General features: G+C 38.9%; 1 protein-coding gene across 2 annotated transcripts in view; it reads right to left on the minus strand.

Annotated features, from left to right (window-relative positions):
- sema5a (sema domain, seven thrombospondin repeats (type 1 and type 1-like), transmembrane domain (TM) and short cytoplasmic domain, (semaphorin) 5A) overlaps positions 1-21,331 on the minus strand; it is a 96,322-nt gene extending 74,991 nt beyond the window's left edge. For both annotated transcript variants that reach the window (XR_009708538.1, XM_061238701.1), the window contains exon 1: positions 21,121-21,331. The gene's annotated coding sequence lies outside the window, so the exon portion shown is untranslated. The remainder of the gene's footprint in view (positions 1-21,120) is intronic.
- Between the last annotated feature and the right edge of the window lie 2,910 nt (positions 21,332-24,241).

Genomic DNA, 24,241 nt, shown 5'->3' on the forward strand with positions numbered 1-24,241 from the left:
GCCGTCAGTGTGTGAGTGTGAGTATGAATGGGTGAATGAGAAGCATCACTTGTACAGCGCTTTGGATAAAGGTGCTATATAAATGCCAACCATTTAAGATGCTAACCCCTATTTGGCTGCAAAAACAGGATGGCCAAGTTACAATTTGTGAAGAAGTACCTAAAAGAGCCTGCAGAGTTGTGGAAAAAAGACGGACAATTATGTGGACAGATGAGACCAAGATCCACTTGTATCAGAGTGATGGCCAGAGCAAAGAGTGGAGGCCAAGAAAAAATATGTCTTTGTCCAAATATTATGGAGCATAAAGTATATATGAACTGAGTTAACATAAAAGTACCACCAAACATTAGAATAATGTGGAAGACATTACCTTTTTCCACAATGGTTGCTACAAAATTTAGTCTACTTATATTTGGAGGGGAATAAAAAAATTCTGCACATTTATCCAAAGATGATACCTTGTGTATAACACTTCCTGTTTTAGTTGCTTGTTTATCTACAGTGTAATGTTTATAATATTCCTAAGCAAGAGCTGGACTCAATGTTATGACCAACTCAAATATACAGTCTAAACTGGGCCTTTTTCAATTGGGCAGAAACTAGCCTGGATGGTAATGCAGGCAATCCTACAACTCAAAAGGGGGAGTCATGAGTACAGCGAGAGTGTTGATTTCTATGAAAAATACCAAGGGAGAGAGAGATTCCACAAAATCAAGAGAGCTTGCTGCGTGTCCATCTAATATACAAATCAATCAATATTGGAAGAAATGTTTCATGAATGGCTTTCATCCTGTTCACTCTTCTACCAGAGGTAGAAAAAATCTTGCAGTGTGCTGCAGATAGGCAGTATGGGTGATTTTGACACCTTGTGCAGTATAATTGAATCAGACATGGTGGTAAAATGACCTTTGTTTTGTGTCATGGCCTCAAGAGGGATTGCACAACTGGTAAAATTCATGGCTAGACATAAAAACTGAGCTGAATGTACGACAGTGGAAAACTGACAAGCGAATGAAGATTGATGGATGGCATACCCAATGAATGTCTGAAATGTCTAGTACAGCTAATCCTTCCATTCCTGACTCCTAGCCTGAGGCAGCATGGTAAAAAAAAAAACCTTGAGCTCAGTAAAAGACAAATCAATCACATGCTTTTGCATTTGTACTGTGAAAAAGAGAGAAGAATATGTAAAATCAATATCACACAATCACACAAAAGTTCTATTCTACTGCTCTGCAACTCTGCTGTGGTCCATTTCCACTTTTGACTATTTCAACGACTAGCTGTGCCTTTCACAGCATGTCCCTGTAGTGAAGTCAACACATTTTCTGATTGGTTTCATGCTACGTTTGCTAAATATGAGCATGTGGCAAGAAGTAGAAAGAAAATCCCTTAATTGGTCTGTATTCTGTGTAAGGTTTTTAGGAAACATGATCTTCATGGTCTCTGCTTTGTGTACAAGAAGACATTTATCAGACATGTGTGACTCTCACAGTAAAAAGCCATCTGTCCAAACATGCCAGAGAAGGTGTGATGAGAGAGCCCAGCCTTGCTGATGCTCATCTGCTCAGACAACCCACCAATAAAATGGCAAACTTTGCTAAGGAATAACAACAGAGATATCTTCCCAGACAAGAATACTTGCGGTTTGTAGACGCCCAAGAAATTTAACAGAAAAGTCCATGTTTACTATGTTCAAGAGCAATGCATTAGGAAGCACAGATAAAATAAAATCACCTGGCAGCTCTCTGCCACATTGAGAATGTAGTTACTTCTAATATATACAGGGTTTAAAATAGCCTCAGATTCCCAAGTGATTTCTCAGTACCTTTCATGAAATCTGATGCAGAATAAAATAAAATATCATTACATCAGGCATTATATTACAAAAAATACTCAAAAGAATGGCTCTGTAAATGTACCTAAAAAATTAAATATCCTATACTTTCCAAGTTATTATGCAAAAAATGTATTGTAAAAAGAAATCCAGCTAGCGATAACAAATCAAAAATGTGTAGAACGTCCATATCAGTCTGTAAACATTCATACCAATAATAGGAATTTTGCCTGAGTAAACTCATCATCTCCTACCAATATTTTTTCCTCAGTCAGTCAGAACGATTCCTATCAGAAACTCAATGCTGTGTTTCAAGACCACTGCCTCACAATCTGTTCAGCAAACAGCTTTCCAGCAGAACACATATCAAGGCAGGTAGCATACATCAAGCAACCGACAGCAGACGGCCTCAGATCTATGCCACCGATCTGATTTAAAAACAAACAGCATTCTTGCTAAAAAGATAATGCCACCTGTGACTTCGTAGTACAAAGGGGAGGGGGAGGACCACTATATACACATGCATTATTTATCATGCCCTACAGAGCACAGGCACGCATACACACGACAACCAATCAGCTGAGAAGACAACAGCGCTTTTATCTTTCGCAAATGAAAGCACTATGTGCCAGATCAGGCAGGAGTTGGAGGCGTTTAGGATAACTACAGGCTGCAGTCGGCCACAGCTTGAGTTAGACTGAAATCTGGGACAGCACACCCAGCAATTTTATCCTGTTCCGCCCTGATTCTGCAGAGACTCCCAATTCACATTTTATTTTTACCTCCACAGCCTCCTCCAAATGGACGACGGATGTACGTTTACTACTGGCTCAGATGAAGAGGTCGAGACCGACAGAAGACAGGGAAATACTTTCCCAGCCTTGTGGAGAAAGCTCTGGGTTCATGCAGTCTGCTGCACTGGCGGCTCCAGTCCTGGGGGGAGGTTACAGGCCGTGTGCTGCCCCACCAAAGCCAAGGTCACTGGAGCCACTCCAGCTTCAATTCAGCTTCAAGCCCAACATGCAGCTCAGTAAATAAACACATACAGCTTTGAACTCACTGATTTAACATCCACTAAGTAGGAAAAACTGACCAAGAGCATGCATGGGGAGAAGATGAAAGGAGCAACCAGAAAAATGCTGATAACCAATGTTAAAAAAGTCACACAATCGATACCTTATTTCTCAAGTCTGTGTAGCTAATCACATTCGCAAAGCTTCTAATAAGCACACATGCAATGTAAGTATTTGATTCTGATGTGTGTTCTTGTCCTTTAGAGTAGCACTAACAGTTGTTCTGTTTTACCCCATATCTAATTGATCAGTGATTGATACTGTATGAAACAGCCAGACAGCAGAAGCCAATAATCAGTTCAAGCATGCTGTGAAGGCCCTCAGGGTGCAGGTTGATGGCTTGTCCTTTTCAAAAAACACATTTACCACTGAAACTGCCACTATAAGCTGTATATTGTGTTCAAACCCTACACCTCCCTCCTCCAGACTTGAAACTTGAAACTGGCTTGAGTAAAAGTCATGCCCTCCTTGAATCAAGACTAAAACTGGATTACACATCCTCTCCTCCAGCCAAGAAATACAGTGGTGTAGTTTAAGGTCATTCTACTGTAATCTAAGGTGCACTTGAATGTATGTACGCTCTTAAATATATACTTTTCAAGAAGACTGCCACACTTAAGATAATTAGATCATATATCATATTATGATATGTACTGTATCACCGATATTTTCAATGGTGGAAATGCAGCTAGAAGAGCAAACTTTATTTGCTCAGGTTATAATAAATAAAATTGTCATCTGCAGAACGCACATAGACAAACTCACAATAAATGTTCTAATTCAGTCTAGTTAAACCCTCAGTTACCTGGCTTTTCATTTACTTTTTATGTTTTATCTTTCTATGTAGAACTCAAAGTAAACACACTAACTGATAGTGAGACAAGATTCTCCACTTGCAGGATATAATCAGGAAATTTCAAGTAAAGAGTGAAACTTGAATATCGTTTTTAAAGACTGCGACAGCTGGTCACTGCTAGCACTAATTTTGTTTGAATGTTTTAGACCACGCTGTAAATGAGTGATTACCTGTGATTGTTTCTTTGTTTAGACACTTGCCTGAAAATAACTAAACCATGTTTCATGACAAAACAGTGAACAGCTGCAGTCCACACAAATACATCATTCAGAAGATGATCATTCTGAAAAGCACACAAAAATGCTTTATTGTCTGGAAGCCACATGATGGAGGGAAACATGTTTTTTTATATCCTTGTGCTCAGTGAACGTGAAGGGCCATAACTGTAGCTCTTCCTCTTATCAAAAAAAAGAAAAGAAAAAGAAGCTATGATGCTCTTTCAGGCTCATTCTACCTGGCTAAACAGAGATAAGCAACATAATGCCTATTGCTGAAAAGATTTGACAGTTTTACTGGTTTAATTACACGCTTGACCACAGTGAGCTTGGTGATGCCCTATGAAAATTATACTATCACTGTTCCCAGCTGCAGACACACATTCATGCAGTCTGTACCAAATAACCCTACAGTCAACAAGGGAAAGTTGAACTTCTCACTTTTTAAAACCACAGAGAGTCCCACTGCAATATATTGCGGTCGAAAAAAAGGCACATTTTAAGATAAAAGGATTATGAGTCCAGGATATTCATCTTTGATAAGTATGAGTTGAAATGAAAAATTCTCCCTTTGTGGAGATTCACATCACCTGATGAAATTCATGTCACATCAAGCATGGCTCCACTTTACAGTGGTTACAGAAGGGTGCGACAGAAATATCTTGCCTCGGTTTCTCGATAACAATGGAACTTATGATGCACTGACATGCAAACCTGACTCCTGCTAGGTACTGAAAATATATAGGTGCTAAAATATTTTTAAGATGTTGATCAGGCTAATTGTCAAGCATATAAAGCAATCTAGATGTTTAACAATCTAATATACAATAATACATTTAGAGAATATTACACTGCGTGACTGAGTGAAGAAAGCTCAATACTCATTCATACATATGGATATGGTTCATTGCCATTCATTTTATGTTCAAATGACTTGTTTATAACTTGTAAAAATGCTATAATTAACATTGTTATAAGTTAAAAAACAGACTTACAGATCCCTGAACATTATGGGGAGTTTCAAAAAAGAAGAAATCAACATGAAATGAAAAGATACGTAATTAACTTCACTAGTTCTTTAACCAAAGGGTCAAAAAGGGTCAGCTGGCATGAAAGGAGGAGTGACACAGTGTGTGTTCTAGGAGTTCTCCCATTGTTAACATTATTTAAGAGAGATTTAGGAAACAGATTATCATTAACAACGCATCTTGTGAGGGGTCTTATGATGGTCTTAGCGCTATTATGTTTTTGAGGCCCTTATCTTTAATTCATTTTAATTAATACTAACAAAACAATAGCTTTGATTTTATTTAAAATCATAAGATTCAGATAAGATACAATCAAGGCTCATCATTTTTAAATAAAAAAATAAACTCTGAAAATAATGACAATGTAAACATATTTATGCATAATTCTGAAAAGAAACAAAGCATATCAACTTGCAAATCCTCATCTGAATGATAGAATTATTAGCAAGCACTGGATTGGAAACCGCCTGCACTTGGTTCATGGTTTTCCACAAAATAAATAACTGCAACTTCATGAGTTTAACAGACAGTGCATTTCAAATAACATACGTATCTGCTTTCATTTCCTGTACAGCCTTTTCAGACTGACAACAGCAAGGCAGTTAGAAATGCAAAGAACAGTTAAACTTCCAAGTTCTCTTACAGTGAATAGATTAGAAACAAATTAGCTGTGCTTATGTTGGTGTCACACAGTGGTGGGACTGACTTTCTGTGCATGCTGAGACTGGCTGATAATCACAGGCGGTTAAATGTTAAAAGAATAGTAAGAAAAACATTTGGTGACAAAAATATGCAACTGCAAATCACATGCTCAGCACAAAGATAATAACAAGCGAACAAATCCAACTACTATACAATTAAATGTCAGAAATACCATACAGCCTCTACTACCACAACTGACAAAATGTAAAATACCTCTTCTTTGATCTAGGAAATACTTGCTTTATAGAGTCTGAACTGAAGATATGATAAGAGGATGCTATAATAAATAATTACTCGGCACCAGTGGAACCAATTAATCACACGTAAAGGGTGTAATTTATCCTATGAAAACAGTAAGGTGGTTGGCAGACACAACAGCAGAATGCAGTGAGACAGAGATAATAAGAGAGAGCTGGATCTCTGACGGACAACACGCCTCGGCAGAATGGAACAGATTTGATTTGGGGGTTTGTGTCCTGAGGGTTGAGCTGACAGACACACCAGTGGCACAAAACAGAAAACTAGTTTCACTTGGGGGGGCACCTCCAATCCTTCTGACAATTGAGTTCCACCCTGTAGTCAGTATACGACATTTCCCTTCTCGATGGATGAGTACTGAACGGACACTTGATTTATTTCTGCCAGCCTGTCTTTTTTCCAGCTCCAAAATCATTTGAAGCATGTACATGCAGCTGGCCATTGTGTGTGTGTGTGTTTTTTTTTAATACTGATACTTATGCTAACTTATACTGATGGCGATACCCTAGAATTCACTATGAAGCTGAAGATCTGGCAGCCCATGCTTACACTCTGCTACAATGGACACATGTTTACATACACACAGAAATACACAAGCCAGCTGGCTTTAATACTCTACAGTCAGACCTCGTAGAACATATTTTCATTTATTACACACAATTTAATTTTCTCTTTTGAAAGACGCAGAAAATATTTAGTAATAAATGCAGGTTACACTTCATTATGCTTATTGAAAGAGAGGGCCTTGACTGCTAACCAGTTTCCTTACTCTTTAAATTTAACTGTTAGGAAAGGAGGGCGGCACGGATGGTGCAGTGGGTAGCACTGCCGCCTCACAGCAAGGAGGTCCTGGGTTCGAATCCCCGTCGGCCGGGGCCTCTCTGTGCGGAGTTTGCATGTTCTCCCCGTGTCTGCGTGGGTTTCCTCCGGGTACTCCGGTTTCCTCCCACAGTCCAAAGACATGCACGTTAGGCTGATTGGAGAGTCTAAATTGCCCATAGGTATGAGTGTGTGAGTGAATGGTGTGTGTGCCCTGAGATAGACTGGCGACCTGTCCAGGGTGTATTCCTGCCTTTCGCCCAATGTATGCTGGGATAGGCTCCAGCCCCCCTGCGACCCTGATCAGGATAAGCGGGTTCAGATAATGGATGGATGGATGGATGTTAGGAAAGGCCTATGCACCAGAACATGACGCATGTTTTTTCCTCAATTTTCAGGTTCACAGCAGCTATTTAGGACTGAGGCCAAACATATTACCAATTGTGGCCTAAGAAAACCTTAGTGAACAATGCAGACTGGACCACATAGATGTAAACAAAAAAAATTATAATTGGCCAGTGTTTATAGACTGATAGTGCTTAGACATGCTGCCGCTGAAACAAACCCCTTTATCTTTCTACTCTTTATCAGATGTTCCAGAGGTAGGTTTCCTTTTGAAATGACAGCTTATTAACCTCATTTTACATCCCAGAAGGAGAGCAAATAAATCCAATTAAGTCTATTCTCTTTGAAACCTAGCAATTACAAATACAGTATGCAAATATGTTTTCCTCAAGTAGGGGGATACCAATTAAGGAAATACTAGAAGATAATTATACTCATATGAACAGAATAATTCCCAGTGGAATCTGTATTTGAGAAAAAAAAAAAAACTAAAGAAGATGAAACATCATCCAGTTTGAATTTACACATAGCTGCAGCCTCAAAAAATATAGTTCAGTAGTCCAGTAAGTCACATGTGTGCTAATTCATGAGATACTCATCATATCCCCCCTTTTCCATGATTTATAAAGATAAACTCAGTAAATTGATATACTTTATAACCTGAATGTTATAGTAAGAAAGCAACAGTACCTCAGCAAAGTGGAAAAATTGCCTGCAAGACCAGAAAATGAATAATTAATACACAACATTTTTTTCCACTGCCTTTACTGCATATTGTCTAAAATATAAGAATTATTTCATCATTACAAAATGAAATGAGATGTTTTGCTGCACTCAGTGTTCCCTCCAGAAACACAAAAGAACTCTGCATCTATCAGATCTATGAACTGCCCATCTGATAAATCCTGTAATAGCTTTTTCTGCTTACAGTATTAAGGCTGTACATCAAGGAGCCAAAACACGGGTCCTTTAGGGCCACAAGTATCACAAGTTTACTTTCAAAGTCAGCTCTTAATCACTTCATTGAAATCATTACCAGGAAGAAAGTCTACCCAAAAGGCTCAAAAGACCATACATTATGTGTTAATCCAAATGAATCAGGGCCTGTAAAATATTGACAGCTGTAGTTGCCCATTCCTGCGGTTCCGCCAAGCTGCCATTAGGAGATGTGTTAAAATGTGCTCAGCATTCATTGTGGTAATTGCAAATTGACTAGTTAGAAAAATCCCATATAGCAATAGCATCAGCAACTTAAAATGTGAGCCAAAAAGTGGCTTGTCCTGACATTGACATTGGCTATGTAATCATATGTAATGAAAGCCATTTCAGGTAGCCCTGCTAGCCCCTTCATTGTGCTTGCCACCCCACCTTCCCCGACTGTAGCAATTTCTGCGAATGACAATGCAGGCGGTAAAATGCAAAGAAAGTAGTTAAATGCAGGAAATTAAACTCTGCAAGCTTTCTGGGCTTTCTGTATACTCCAAAGAAACACAATGAAAAATCTAGCTGGCCAGTTTGGAGCCCAATCCTAGCTTGGCAATGTCAACACAAGAAAATCTGTTATCTATAATCATCGAACCATACACAACAACAGTTAGTGAGCACTTTATTAGGTATTTATTAGACTTTTTTTTTTAACTTTTTGGTCTTCTGCTGCTGTAGCCTATCCACTTAGAGGTTTGACACGCTTGTGTTATGTGTCCTTTATTAATTCACGAATGTGCATCGTGGCTGATACAGTATACAGTATCCTTCCGAAGTCACCAGAACCCTCCCCACCACCACCACCACATGCCCAACACTCAGCAAAACGCGGTTACCCTTTCGATGCCCCATGTAAAAGTTTCCAGATCGGCCACTGCACCACTTGCCGTGTTCTGCGTTGTTTCCTACTCAGTTGAGAAGACCGGTGAAAGCTTTGATATATTAAAGATATTACCCAAAGATAATTAGAACTCTCGCACAACTGAAATGATTAATTCAGGCTGACTTTGACACTGAACTTTCACTTATTTTATAGAGAGAGTATTTAACAGGGAACCTAATTAATTTAGAGTCTCCAGGGCACACTTCCCACAAAGGCAGCAATGTAAAAGAGGGCTGTTTAAACATGTCCACATACTGTAAGGCTACTCTGTAAAAAGAGAAGTGGTAATATGGCACCTTTCTCTTTCTCAAACACCATTCTGTGGATACATTTCAAAATGATCATGTCTTATGGAGAAGCTGCAGTGTGCCTTATAGATGATCTATACAAAGCCTGGCAGATGACATACCACCATATCAAATGGCAAGCACAGCATGCCAAAAAGAGAGGAAAAAAGTAAAAAATGAAACCAGTCATGGCCAACACAGCTGAAATTCCGTACCTTATGTTCCCTGCAACTGCTGTATGAATTCCTTTTCCTTCAACATACCTCAATGAATCATGTGTAGGTTCTCTGCGTGGATCATAATTTTTCACACAATAACAACACACTCACAGACTAAAAACCGCTAACAAGGACCAGATGCATCTGATCCTAGGGCAAGACTAATCTGTGTTATTAAAAGTAATTTTCTAGCTGCACAAAAAAGATACCATACAAGGCATATTTTTAATTCAAGAAATTCTAATACGGCATCCCAATGGAACAGTGGGGGGTCTATAATCATTTTCAGAATGCACGCTCCACTCTTGTGAATCAGACATTGGTAAAGACCAGGTGTGAGAAGCAGAAGGCTTTGTTGTTTAATTAGGCCTGAGGGAAATTCCTTTTATGCCTACACAGGCCAGTGGCTCCTGTTCTTCCATAGCTTCATCTGAATCCTGCCCCATTGCCACCTCCCACCCACACAGCACATGCAAATATACACTCACTGAGCACTTTATTAGGTAGACCTGTACCCCAGCTTGTTACTGCAAATATTTAATCTGCCAATGTGGCAGCCACTAAATACATAAAAGCATGTAGACATGGTCAAGAGGTTCAGCTGTTTTTCAGACCAAATGTCAGAATGGGGAAGAAATGTGATCAAAGTGACTTTGTGAATGATTATTGATGCCAAACAAGGTGGTCTGACTATCTTAGAAACTGCTGATCTCCTGGGAGTCTCTAGAGTTTGTAGAGAATGGTGTGAGAAAAACAAACATCCAATGAGCTGCAGTTCTGCGGGCAAAAATGCCTTGTTAATGTGAGAGTTCAGAGGAGAAGGGCCAGGTTGAAGCTCACAGGAAGGTGACAGTAACGCAAATAACGCAAATACAACAGTGGTATGCAGAACACAATGCGTCAAACCTCTAAGAGGATATTGTACTGCAGCAGAAGACCAATAAGTCTAAAAAATAAGCCTAATAAGTATCTACTTAATTTGTTTTGCTTTAATGTACATTCACAGCATTGCCAGAGCTAGCCTTACCAGAGCTAGCCTTGCCAGGTTGACCTTCAGCCCAAACTGCAGGTTTCCTTCTCCTTTTGATGTAGGCCCACAGGCCTGTGCATGCGGCACTGTTTCAAAGTGGGAGCAGATGTTCCTGCTTCGCAGGAGTCCCAGACTAGCCCCTGTTTTAAAGAGTGCCTCAGATTGGGTGCAGGAGCCCCACAGTGGTGCATCTCCCATTGAAGTGACAGTTGATTTGTTTATTGCAGCTGTGTTATTGTCTCTACAGTCAAGTCAAGAAATCATGTTGCGTTGAGGCCACCCATCCCACACATTCTGAGAAGATACTTGTTTGTCTTTCGCTTTTTAGACAAAGCGCTGGGTGGTAACCCATGGAAACAAATACTTTATTTTTATATTCTTCGCTGTGGAAAGAAATCAATCCAGTGCCTCAAAGTAATAACATGTTGATTGGTTTGAAGTCTGAGGGTAAAGAGTGGAGCATCTGAGGTAAGCAACAGTGGACTTCGCCATTGTAAACATCTTATCGGTTTTTCTGCACAAACCAAATAACAAAACCTGCAAAATACTTCTCTCCAGACTCTGACTTTGCTACCTATTTCGTACATTGTGGGATATCTATAGCCAACACCACTCTGTCATCTTTAAGACACACCAGAGATCTATGGTTGGCAGTGACTGGTAAGTGAAATAAGGCTTGGTGAATGACCTTAGCACAACATACCACAAATTGTATGCTTTCTATGAAAGATGCCATGGAGACTGCCTGTTCTAGGACCCACTAGGAAAAAGTCCAGGACCTTGAAGTGCCTACGTTCTTCAAAATAAAATAAAATGGCCCTCTCTCTCTCTCTCTCTCTCTCATTTTAATATTTGAATAAGTTATTTATTTTCAATTTAAAGTTTCATGAGACTATAAATTGCCATTCACATATGTTTAGTCTCACTTAAATAAATAAGCATTTATTCAGTAGGCCTCATTTGGAAAGCCTTGAACGATCCTTAATATAGATTCAGTAAGGTTAGCGCACACTTAAGACATGAGATAACATAATGACTTCCAGGCGCAATGCTGACCTACGCTCTCTGCTCCTCGCTTTGGGGGGGTGGGGGTGGGGGTGGGGGGTGGGGGGTGTATTACAAGCCATAAAGAGCACCTGGGATATCCATAAATAACAGACCACATGCCATAACATTGTGGCCTCTTACATCTTCCCCAGTGGTAATTGAATCAGGTTAGGAAAACATCTCAATGTAGTCAATGGTGGCAGAGGAAGGGGTGGTTGATGGACACAGCTGCAATAGCAAGGACTATTCAGTTCCTTAACACAAGTCTTGAGGGAAATGGTACTTTGCGCATGTTATACATGAGCCGGTACCTCACACAGCTTATATCCATACTGAGCAGCTTTAGTGTAAACATACTTGCGCTAGGTCTTTTCATATATTTGTCATTAAAGAGAATGGAGGCACACAACTCTAAAATTCCATTAATCCATTAGGCAATTGAAAAATGTCGTTACACTTCATTGCCTTTATGTTCTTAGGCACCAATGACACACTTAGAATGGGACTATGATTCCTGTTTCTTATGTTCAGAAGCAGTCAAGTTCATTTCCTCATAATAGTCCTGTGATGCCATAACCCTACCTCAGTGCTGATGTCCATGCTCATTTAATGGGGGATATTGTGTTTACACTGTACAACAGGAGGAAGATATCTACCAGGGTCACATTTTGCCATTTTGGGATCTCTTCAGTCAACACTCAAAATGTATGCTTTTAAAAATAAAAAATAAAATAAAAAGACTGGCAAATTAACTCACAGTAGTTGTTTAGGAACAAAACAATGAAAACATGATTTCTAGTCAATATGTAATTTGCATCGTCCCCTAGCGTGCTCATGTGAGCATGCCTTCATTCTGTCCTCATCTAGGGAACTATGAGCACAAATAATGCTTTAATGAGCCAGCTACCGTTTAGTTCAGTAACTGTACAACTCTCCCACCAGACTCCCCCTCCCCCCAGCATTAACTGGAAGGGACACATGTGGTTTCCAGGTGTGTCTCTCTCACACAAGCTCAGCATAGACTGAAAGCATTTAACCCCAAATGGCTGCGAGCTAAACAAGTTACTTTCACATTGGTGGTGTTCTGCTGTTCTGTGAGTCACATGCCTTCAGAGAATCCCCTTCAGGATATGAATTTGAATGTACAGTGTACAGTAGATATATAGTAATAAGAGCAACAGATTGTTTCAATTGTAAAAGTAACAAATGAAGTCCTGGTAACACATTACTGCTTCATAATACATATATTATAATTGACCTCTCTGAAACATTTGATATGGAGAAAGTGCAATGTCATATGACAGGTCATAATGAAATACAAATGAGCAATAGATCCACACAAAGTATGAATATCAACAAAAAAAAGTGAAGGACTTTCTCTACTTACATTTTTATTCTAAATGCTGAGAAGTCTAAGAAGAACAGAATCTAGAGGACATAGTAGCAAGTAAGCAGAATTTTAATAAGGGTGATAATAGCCTTAATTTCATTGCCAAATAAAGAATTAATCGATTCTACCATAAAAAAAAAAATTAAGACCAGATGAGAGTATTAATGTCTTTTTTAAGCAGAAAGTCTTTATAGTGACAAGCCAAGTAGGCAATCACAACCTGTGTCCTTGCAGTGAGCAATAAGCCTGATATCACAGCCGACATGAGAACATCTGTGCACATTTTGGCTTTGGTGGCCCCAAGTAATTGCCTGCGGTCACAATCATTTTTTGCTACTTAACACCCAATGGCATTTAGCCCATACAATTTGCCAAAAGGAACCATTAGACAAACTGCTCTGTTGAAAAGGGTTTGCAGGCTGCCCTCAAACTGTTCCTATGTGATGGAAGCCAGACCCGTGAAATAATTCTTTTACACAAAGCAGACCAGCAAATATCAGAGGACCTCTTTCAACAAAGGAGAAAATCCACCGTATCTGAATGCATTACAGCTTGAAGTGTACGCAGCACAAAAGTATCTTTCACTTCAGCTCAATTTCATGGCCGCTTTGCTTGACCCCACAACAAGTTTGCCCTACCCTCTTGAGATGTCAGCGTAATGACAGACAGAGGAAAAGGCCACCAATCCAGCCACAGCCAAGAAGTCACAGTTGCTTCTGTCTGTCAGCAAATGAGAGCCAGAGGCAATAGAACGAACTTGTTATTGTGCCTCAGAGGACCTGGGCTTATATACTGTAGTAGGTTATAAAAGCATGTGTTGTGCTGGATGGGAAAACTCCTGGTGGTAAGAATATTGGAAGATCACCAGCACTCAGCGAAACAATTGTTCACTGACACTGAACTTGATTTACACCGCTTGTTCAACATGCTGCACCCTGCTTTTGCCTCCCAGAGGAGTAAACAGTTATTTTAAATTCATTGCCTCCAGCAACAAAGCACCCATAGAGAAACAGTGCTCCCAGTGTGGATAACAGTAGGATAATTGTTTGTTTTAGGGCACCATTATGTGGATAGGATTGGAACCCCACAAAGGGGCTCAGGCCAGCGATTGAAAAGTGTTCCCAGTCTGCAGGGAATTACCTGGCTGTAATAGCAAGAGAGGCACAGGCCTAGCTTACAGTCCTTACAGTTCACCTGGAACAACCCTGGTCTGGGCCAAGGAAGGGGAGTGCCGTCCCACCACATGGGCAAATTGCATTTAGGGGAACCCAAAAAGTGCTAACAGTCTGCTGGGATTATATTTTCAATATTGTATGTATGATCTCAGCTTGGCCATGCGTGAAACCTTATCTCCTCCTTCCGGCCTTCAGCCTAATGCTGCAGTGCTGAGATCCTCAGCTGTGACCCGTTGGACAGCAGGACAGGACAGAAATAGGTGGACGCATTGCAGTGTGTGATATAAACATGGACCCATGCCCACATGGAGGGTTCACTTTTACAGAGGCAGTCCCATTCAAACCAGTCAGTTCACAATACTTATTCAGATTAAAATGGTAGATATGCGCTGCTCCAGGAAAATACAAATACACTATTTGATCTGATTTACTTCAGAAATCAATCCAACCAAGACACTCTGCACAAGTACTTAGTATAGGCTTAAGCATTTCCTTCCTTAAATGCATTTTTCTTCTCCCCAGTGCATTAGGGAACCTTGTGGCCGACTGCATTCTGCGGATATGTATGACTCAGATTGACTGCTTGAAAATTAATTTCAGGTTTTAAAATGAACTACACTCATCCCACAAGAGAACAAAACTCTTATTGATCCCTCATGGACTTATCCTTCCGAGACACACACATTTAAACTGCACAGCATACAGTATATGGCCTTTTTCTTCACTCAAAGTATCAGCCTCTAAAATGAGGTTAGCAAAAGGTTGACCGCTCAAATATGAAGTGTCTGAAGTTTTTTGCATTGATCAGTTGGTGGTCTGTCGGGATAAAATGCAAAGGCCACATTTTCAACTAATGGTCTACTTCACATATATTATAAGCGGAATAAGATGCTGTATTCCATTTCAGACAATTCATAATGCTAATCAAAACTATGAGTGGTAAATGATAAATCATGAAATATTTTAGTAGTTGCCGGTCAAGAAAGATGCATATGTTCTGTTCAATAAAGCATGTATGTAGAAACACATTAGAAACACCATCACAATGCCGTGCTTCACAATAAGCTTGAACAATAAGCTTCCTGAAAAAAACCAAGAAGCCACCCTTGTATTCAGTCTCTGTATTCTCAAAAGCAGCTAGGCAAGATGAGTAAATGAAAATAGAATTACAAGCATTCCTTTTTGATTGTTTATTATTGGTTGAGTAGCATCTAATTTCTATATCGCCATAGCTTTGAATGTTAAGCACATCGTAACTGGTCTTCTTATTCCTGTGCTATATATATATTTTTTAATTGTTACATTCTATCTATCATTTTAGACTTACATAGATGTATTGAGTCATGTAATGTTACCACAGAGTATTCCTGTATCTACTATTTTATTACTCAAATTAATTAAGGTTGTTGACTATTTTTTTGCAAAATTGTATTTATTTGTGAGGCAGTGAACTCAAATTTTCATTCATTATCAAGAATTTGGAAAACTGTTATTGCATGGCATGGCCACACCTTTCAAACACCTGCTTACTTAATAGTATATCATCAATAATTCCCATGTTCCCTTTGAGGATGTGCAGACATTCTCATTAGGGTTTCCTATTAATGTTACACCATCCTGTGCCATACAGCCACTCGGGCTGGCTCAGGGAAACGCTATGCAAGTCTGTGCTTGAAGTGAAGTGGGTTAAAATCAACTGATCCTTGGCATTCCATTCAGACCACCGTTGAGGATGAAGAAAACTCTGCATGTTATCCCTCCGCTGTGCAGGCCAAAGCAAGTGTGGGCCTTGCGAGATGTGGCCCCCCGGTTCTGCCATGAGAACAGCCAGCCATGTCAAAACGAGACGTGTGCAGCCTGCTGGCAGACCACCTGCCTGTCCCACTCATTAAGGAGTTTCTGTGGACTCAGTCTCTGCCGGCCAGGGAGCAGACTCATGGCTCTCTGAATCAATCTCGAGACCCTCTGAGGCCCTGCCCCCTGTGCCAGATTTGCACATATCCTGGAGCACTGGCAGTGATGATGGATGGAGTCAGCATCAGAGACCACTGAGAGAACTACCAACAACTCAATTTCACCCCAGTCCAGGAAAACACATATTAAGCCATCACTCCCACAGGCCAGCACAATGCAGATCGGGGTCAGCTGAGCACCTGGCTGGAATCTTAACAACTTAACGGCAAAGCAGTTTTATGGGTTTGCTCTTTTGGTCACAGACAGAGTCCAGTTACAGCACAATGAATGCATTCCCCAAAGAGTTTCTGCAGGGGTCAAAACTGTTCCCTGTCATAGGTCATTAAGGTCGTGTGAACTTTGGGAGTATATTTAAAAAGGGTGCTAGACATGACCTTGCATTGAATCACTTTGTGGCAAGAACCTGCTATTTCTAAAACAGATCTAACAAATGATCCAGAAAAAGTTCACAAATTATGTTAAGTCTAAGTTGCTAAAATGTAACTGAAAAAATGTGATGTTATTAAAAATAAACACAGAGGGGCAAGTGCCAATAGAGGCTATGACACACCATGACTTACTTATAAGTCCTGTAACAGCAACACCATATCACTAAACTAATAGCACAAAAATAGCACAGCAACATCTATGCAATATAGTAGTAGAGCTAAACCTCTTATCAGAGACCTATTATTATATTTTTATGCAGGCTATATGCCATTTAATCTCTTGGCTCATACTCCAGAGACTCCCAGATATATGGTTGAAATCAACAGACAGTTTCACAGTCAGTCAACATGTTAATAGGCTTGTGTTTAGAAGAAAGGCCACTTAAAAATATTGAATGGTGATGCACACCCAAGGCTCCAACATGTTACTGTTAATCATGTCTCCCATCTGCATCTGCTGTTCCGCCACTTCAGATGGAGATAAACAAGATGCAGAAATGCGTGTTTGAAGGTGATTGATTAATTCATGTAAACTGCTCGTAGTACGCTGACTTATACGCTGAAGTCATATAGGTAAAGCTTGTGCTCCTGTTACTTTTAGGATTGTGCAAGGTCTTACTGCATAGACCTGTACACCAGTTTGTTCATGCAAATATTTAATCAAGCCAATCATGGGGCAGCAACTAAATACATAAAAGCATGCAGGCATGGTCAAGAGGTTCAGCAGTTTTTTAGACCGAATGTCAGCATGGGGAAGACGTGATCTAAGTGACTTTGACCATTGTTGGTGCCAGACAGGGTGGTTTGAATATCTCTTGCTGATCTCCTGGGATTTTCATGCACAACAGACTCTAGAGTTCTACAGAAAAACCAGAAAACATCTAGTGAGCAGCAGTTCTGCATGAAAAAACGCCTTGTTAATGAGAGAGGTCAGTGGAGAAGGGCCAGACTGGTCAAAGCTGTCAGGAAGGTGACAGTAACACAAATAATCACACTCTGAACACACAACCTGTCAAACCTCTAAGTGGACCAATACTGTAAGTCTAATAAATACCTAATAAAGTGGTCACTGAGTGTATAGCATAGTACACAATGAAACATTTTTGCAGCCTTCTTTAGTCACCATGGGAACCCCATAAAACATGAATAATTTGAACCTTTAAAGTCAGCAGGCAATAAACTTTCATTTTGCAAACACTTTCTCCTGCAATCTCCATGGTGCATCGTGGGCACTTCAGCTCCCTCCCAGGGGCAAAGAAGTAACCATAGTAACATTGCCATATCTCAAGAACTGGATGAAGGGAAAAAGAAAAGGCTTATTTACAACCAACAGAACTTTTTTATTATACAAAAAAAAGAAGAAGCAAGGAAGCTGTCTAAATTATAGCCAAAGCACAAACCTGATTGTAGAGAAAAGTGTCCCTGCAGGCCAGGGCAGACTGTTGAAATAACCTGCCATAGACTGCCTCACTTTGACAATCATGATTCTATTATCAACTGAGACAGTAGTGTGCAGGAAAAATATATCAGCAAAAAAAAAAAAAAAATCACAACTGGTGCTTTTTTTACTGGTGCCAGTTTTTGTTTCTATATTACAGCCTATACAAACTGATGTATACACTACTTGGAGTATACATCAGTTTGCAGTGTATACATCAGTTTATAGTTTCTTCTGTACAAATGTTGGAGAGGGTTTGAAGTATTTGATATCACCAACTCGTACCCATACACATTTATTTTTTAGACGAAATGTCTTTTTAATAATCAACATAATTCAATATCAAGGTACATAAACAAGAAACCCCTTCACAAAACACTCAACAACTTCTCAGTAATGCCTGTTTTCTTCCGAAGTTTATCTTTTAATGCAATGTATTTGAACTGTTAGAATTTCAAGATTCTAAGATTTTTTATAATTTGTATTTCTAAATACAAATTATTTCTGCCCCTTTGTATAAGGCTATTGACAATATTCAGTACATACAAATGAAATATTAAAATAATTTGTATTTACTCCAACCAAACCAACCACATTTAAAATAAGACTGCATGAATATTAAGAGCAATTAACACCATACAAATAATGTCATTGCAACTTTCCCAAACTTAAGTATATGTAAAGCCTAATTCGCATAGCTTGGTAACTACATACATTGTGTGTTACCTTCTGTAGCTTTCTGTTTAAGTAGCCTTCTTATGTTTTATATTTTATTTGGCAAATCAAGGTGTTGGTAAATTGCAGAAGCCATGAAGCTCCCAGACAGGGCAATAAATCCCACAATTGGTGGCTGGATTAGTAGTGTTGACTTGGAAATGTGACTTTATTAAACATGTCATCATACTGTGTAGCATGATTGTAAAAACACAAATTGCAGTCCACAAATCCTTTTGTAGACCATCTATATTCCAAATGATGTTTATTTTTTTCTAGAGTACTGCCATAATTCTGTAGTTCATGGGCAATTGCAAGGAAATCGAAACCGTAAGCATGATATCCAACAATATACAGTAAATGCATGCTATTTTAAACTGTTGCATATCATGTCTTGAAGATCTGGTAATTCAAGAGAAAAAAGACAAACTCCTGTTTTTCCCTGTAATGACTGTCAGGTCAGCATAATACCGCAATTCTGTAAGTGCAGCTGTGTTTACTGTCATTGTGTTTACTAAAAATATTCTCACTATAACACCAAAGGCATCAATCTTGGTAATGGTTCCCTCATCTCAAATGTGTGCATTTCTAGAAGGACGGACATTTTCTGCACTTTGTTTTCTACAGACAGTGCTCAGTTTCATCAACTAAATGTATCCCAGCGAGGTACAGTAATATACACCAGTAACATTGCCTAAAGGTATTTTAGGAGATAATTTTGCAATTCAGCACTTTCCCTTTTTCTCCATTCTAATATCTTCAGGGAGTTTCGTGATCAGGTCCCTATGAAACGGTGAACACTGTGAACCCCCTTCTCCTAAGATTGGAAAGTAATTTCACCATCTGGTTCAGGGTCACACTTTTTCCACTAACTCTGTGGAGCAACATTTAAAGCATGGCAGGTGGTCTGAACATGAAATAAACAAGTCTATCACAGCATCCCCTAATAAATACGTACTGCTAGAAACTGGAATTGCTTCATGAGAACATCTACAAATAATTTTAAAAAAGCATTGCAAATACAGGAGAAACTATGATAAACTTTGTCAAAGCTACAGTCAGTGTCAAAGTAATGACAAATCAAGATTTCAAAACAAATACAGCCTAACAATCAAAGAGAAGTTTGTCAGTTTACCTGAATCAATTGTAATCTGGCACCCAAGTGAAGTTTTCCTTCCCTAGGTAGTGATTCTGTCTATTGTCTTAGTTAATTCCATGCCACTCTGCGACCAGGGAAGGTGCATCATCCCAAAAACTCACTCTCCAAAAGGATGCTCTTTATGATCAAACCCAAGAGCATTTTGTGTAAGTGTTCAACAAATTATATGATAAAATAATAGTGTACTGGAGTGTTTAAATTATGAAAGCAGAACTGTTAAGATGCGATTTGTATAAGAACATTCAAGTTTAGTAATGATAGGCTACTACAGATACAAACAATGCACATCTGCTAAACTCTGGTTTACTGTTTAAACAATAACAGTTTACAACTTGGAGAATGACCCCTCACCTAACAGTCAATATAAACTGCCTGGAGATTTTCCTAGATTGACCTGACCATGGATTTTAAAAGAATGATTAAATGGATGTGGAATCGAGGATATTCTTGGTACAGTGAACATCTTGGTATTCTATAAATTGTATCTTTGTAGCAAACAAGTTTGTTTTTTACAATGATCATAAAACACTTCAAACAGAACAGTTCAAGCCTATGGCAAAGACAAATCCCAACGGTGTTTACGCAATACTGAAATATAAAGTTTGGCCAAATGCATGCAATTAGACTATGCTAGTGAAATTCCACAGCGAATTTTAATTATTATTATTATTCTGAGCAACCGTTTGACGGGGCAGAAAATATTCTCTCTGTTACCACCACCTTGCGGTGAAAGTGTAAAATACTAACTGATAACAATACACATATGAAAATACAATACTCTCTGGGCAAATACTGCTATAAGATATTGTTTCAAAATTATATTATTTCTACTAAAATGTCGATTATAGGTTATACAAACGACATATCAGCGATTTTTTTTGTTTGTCTGCTCATATAGCATAAGTCTCACGTTACCCGTTACCTCTGTAATAAGCTAAAATCAACTAACTTCTAACTATATAAGTAATACCTTCTGTTGAAAATGGAGGTAAAAACTATTGACATTGCAGATCCTGTAAAATACGTCACATATATAGGAGAGTAACATAATTCACTGCCATTCTTCAAAGTGCGTTGGGAAAATAATTGCAGAATGCAGACGTTTAAGTCATTAATCAATACACTAATTATTAACAACATTCCTGAAGTGAAAGGTAGCAGATAATGTCACATTTCGTATACAGCAATCGCGCCTCTCAATCAACTACTTCAAAGAATCTCAGTCTATTACTAAAATAATGACATTTTCATATGACTTACGAAGTAAGGTATCCCGCTATTCCAGTTCATCTAGTTGGGACGTTGCAGCAAGTCAACCAGTTTAAGGGATTGCTCAGACAGTACGATGAGCTCAATGTAAAGTTGCAGTAATCCCAGTATCAGCGAGTTATCCTCAGCGACAGTCAAATGACTGTATCTGTCTCAACTATAATTCTGTGCCTCCCTCTGGACTCAGGATACAGTATCTATTTTTTCCCGTTTCGCCTTCACTGTTCGTAATAAGAAACCAGACACCCACTTTACTATAAACAATGGATGCGGCCAACCCGAAGGGGAGGTAAACGTCATTGAACTCGGCAAACTTTATATTTTAAACTGAACTCGGGATGTTGCAATCAACGTAACTGTTTGAAAATATTATTGCTGGCGCAAACAAATACTGATGTTGTTTTTTTTTATCACAGCCTTCAGCGTGGGTAAGGAAAGCGCGTCCCTCTTAAGCGTTCGTAAACTCGGACCTTAAATGGTCCATTCCAACATAACCGCTGCACAAGACGTGGCATGGGGCATGGTCGGGAAGATCAAACAAAGTCGAGATGATTTAAATGTCCTGTTTTTGCACGCGAATGCAACTCCAGATTTGTTTTTCAGTTTCTTTGAAAACGATGAAACAGTTGATCACTGGGTAAATAGTTTATAGCTAATCAACATCGCTTCCTCATTAGAGGTGAATTGTTCAAATGAATTCCAAAGTATATCTTATTGATATTCACAAAGTAAATAGCAGGTGGCTTGAGAGAAAAAATAATTGTTTACTGATGACTGGTATTGGCATATTTTGTCAACCAATTTCTCCTTAATACCCACTGTACCCTTATATTAGGCTATAATCCCTTTTGCAGACGTGACAACCAAATGGGGATATATTTAATCTATTAGACATTTAATTCTGCTGAATTTTTTGTGATGCACAGAATGTATTGCATGGATCTGTTAATGTCTTAAGATTATGATTTATTGTATTTGTTGTGAACATAATATATTCCCATTAGCTCTAATGGGCAAATACATTAAGCTCTGGGTTTTTTGAAAAACATTATTTTTTCTGTTGACATTTTTAAAACTGAAAAACACAAATTACCAAGCTGAAAATGCATATGTCTATAACTCAATTTAAGGATTGCTATAAGTTATTATTGTTATTTTCAAGCAATGCAATATTATTATGGCATTTACCGTTAGCCCCTTGAAACAACAGCTTATATAAATTTTCTCCCAGTTTTGAAATGACATGTATATTTTTGACTTGTGTAATGAGCACAAATAGAAATTATGTTTTAGTTGGGTCTCTTTGTAAAGCTGTAGCAAAAAAATATTCCACTGGGAAAAGGAAAGTGCTGAGGTAGATTGTATCCATTTTGAACAGAAATTCTGGCATGGTGTACAGGCTTAACAGTGAAAGAGCAGAGCTAACAGGAGCAGTGCTATGCCCTGGTGGGCTTCTCAGCACAGAGGAAGCATTTGGACCACTACAACTGACTCCATCTTGAATAGTATACTCCAATAGTGCAGAACAAACAAATTCAAGTGTGAAGTTAAAGTGGCACAGTTCCTGATGAAAAACTAAAATGTATTTTTGGCACAAACAACTAAGTCGCTGCCATTTGGCATAAGAATTATAGGTTATAGGAGCAGTCATATATCATGTGAAATGCCACTGACCTGTTTACAGATTCTACTGGCCCACTGTGAAAAGCTCAATGCTTTGGTGACCAATAAAACCCATTCCACATACCACATCCTTATCCTCTCATGGGAAATACAGCCAATGGCTACGTACTCCAGTGGAAATAAACTGTTCTTCTGCTGTATTTGTTATAACATTTTCTCTCGGAACCACACTGAAAAGTCATGGAAGGAGTCACTCAGTAACAGAGGGGTGATTCAAAATCTTATTTCATATATTTTATCTCCCAGCCTTATTTTAGGTATTGCACACCTCACACTTGTCATTGAAGATGAAACAAATTGTAAGCAGTATAAAATTGCATAGTCATGTCCTTATAAAAAATCGGACTGTCCTCACACACACACATACACAAACCTGCATACATACACACAAGCACACACAAACACACATCATAAATCTACTTTTAATCAGGATATTGGGATGAGCCCAGAGATAAATATGAGAGCATCCTCCAAGTGGCAAAATTACATCATTGGATGGACCCCCAGGAGTCCATAGACCCCCTGCTGAAAACCCAGGGTCTACATAATACACACTATTACCTCAGTTTGTGATGTGTGGGGGGATTAGTTTGGATATGCGGTGGGGTTACTTTGGATGTGTTAGTACTGGCATCTCATCTCAGAACATTTTAATTTTTAATATTTTTAAAGTGTTCTACTCCAGACAGTATCAAACTCTTGTTTAAATGACAATGTTGTGGGCATCAAGTTCCAAATGCATTTGACTGAGCAAAAACAGCTGACATTGCATCCAATTGTTCACAGGCAGGCTAATCTTTCCACAAGATGAGATTTTAGGTTCCCTAAGAATGCGTGTCCTTCTCTGTCATTATGATCGGGCTTTTTTCAGGATACACTTATTATACATACTGCCCAATAAATGGCATGGACAGTAATGTAATGTAGAACATAAGGATAGCTAAGTAGCCTTGTTCACTGACTGGAATACAGCTACTGGGCTGTTGTGTAAAGACAAACAATGAACTGAAATAAACTGTAGGAAGCATAAGGAAATTATGACAGCACTCCTTTTACTAATTAACTTGAAATACCAGGGTTAAAGGGGACACTATTTACCACTATTTACCACACATGACTATGAAGTGACTCTCGGGAACTGAATCAGTTAGCAAACATCACACAACATGTGGGAGCAGGTAGTGCAGCTAGGAACAAGCAAACATATAGATACATATTTAAAACATGGAAATACAAAATATATTTATCGTTGGATTTTGAAAAACGTCACACATAAACAAGATTACACCTCAAGGCTGAGACTCAGAGTCTGCAAAATATGTTTCCTACACAAGATAGGCATGGAGATCAATATTATGTTCCAAAGCTGCACCCTTAGAAGACATGGTAAACTAGCAAGCAACTACTGTGACAGGATTTATTCATCCCA

This window comes from Conger conger, chromosome 4 (genome assembly GCF_963514075.1).
Source record: "Conger conger chromosome 4, fConCon1.1, whole genome shotgun sequence".
Lineage (NCBI taxonomy): Eukaryota > Metazoa > Chordata > Actinopteri > Anguilliformes > Congridae > Conger > Conger conger.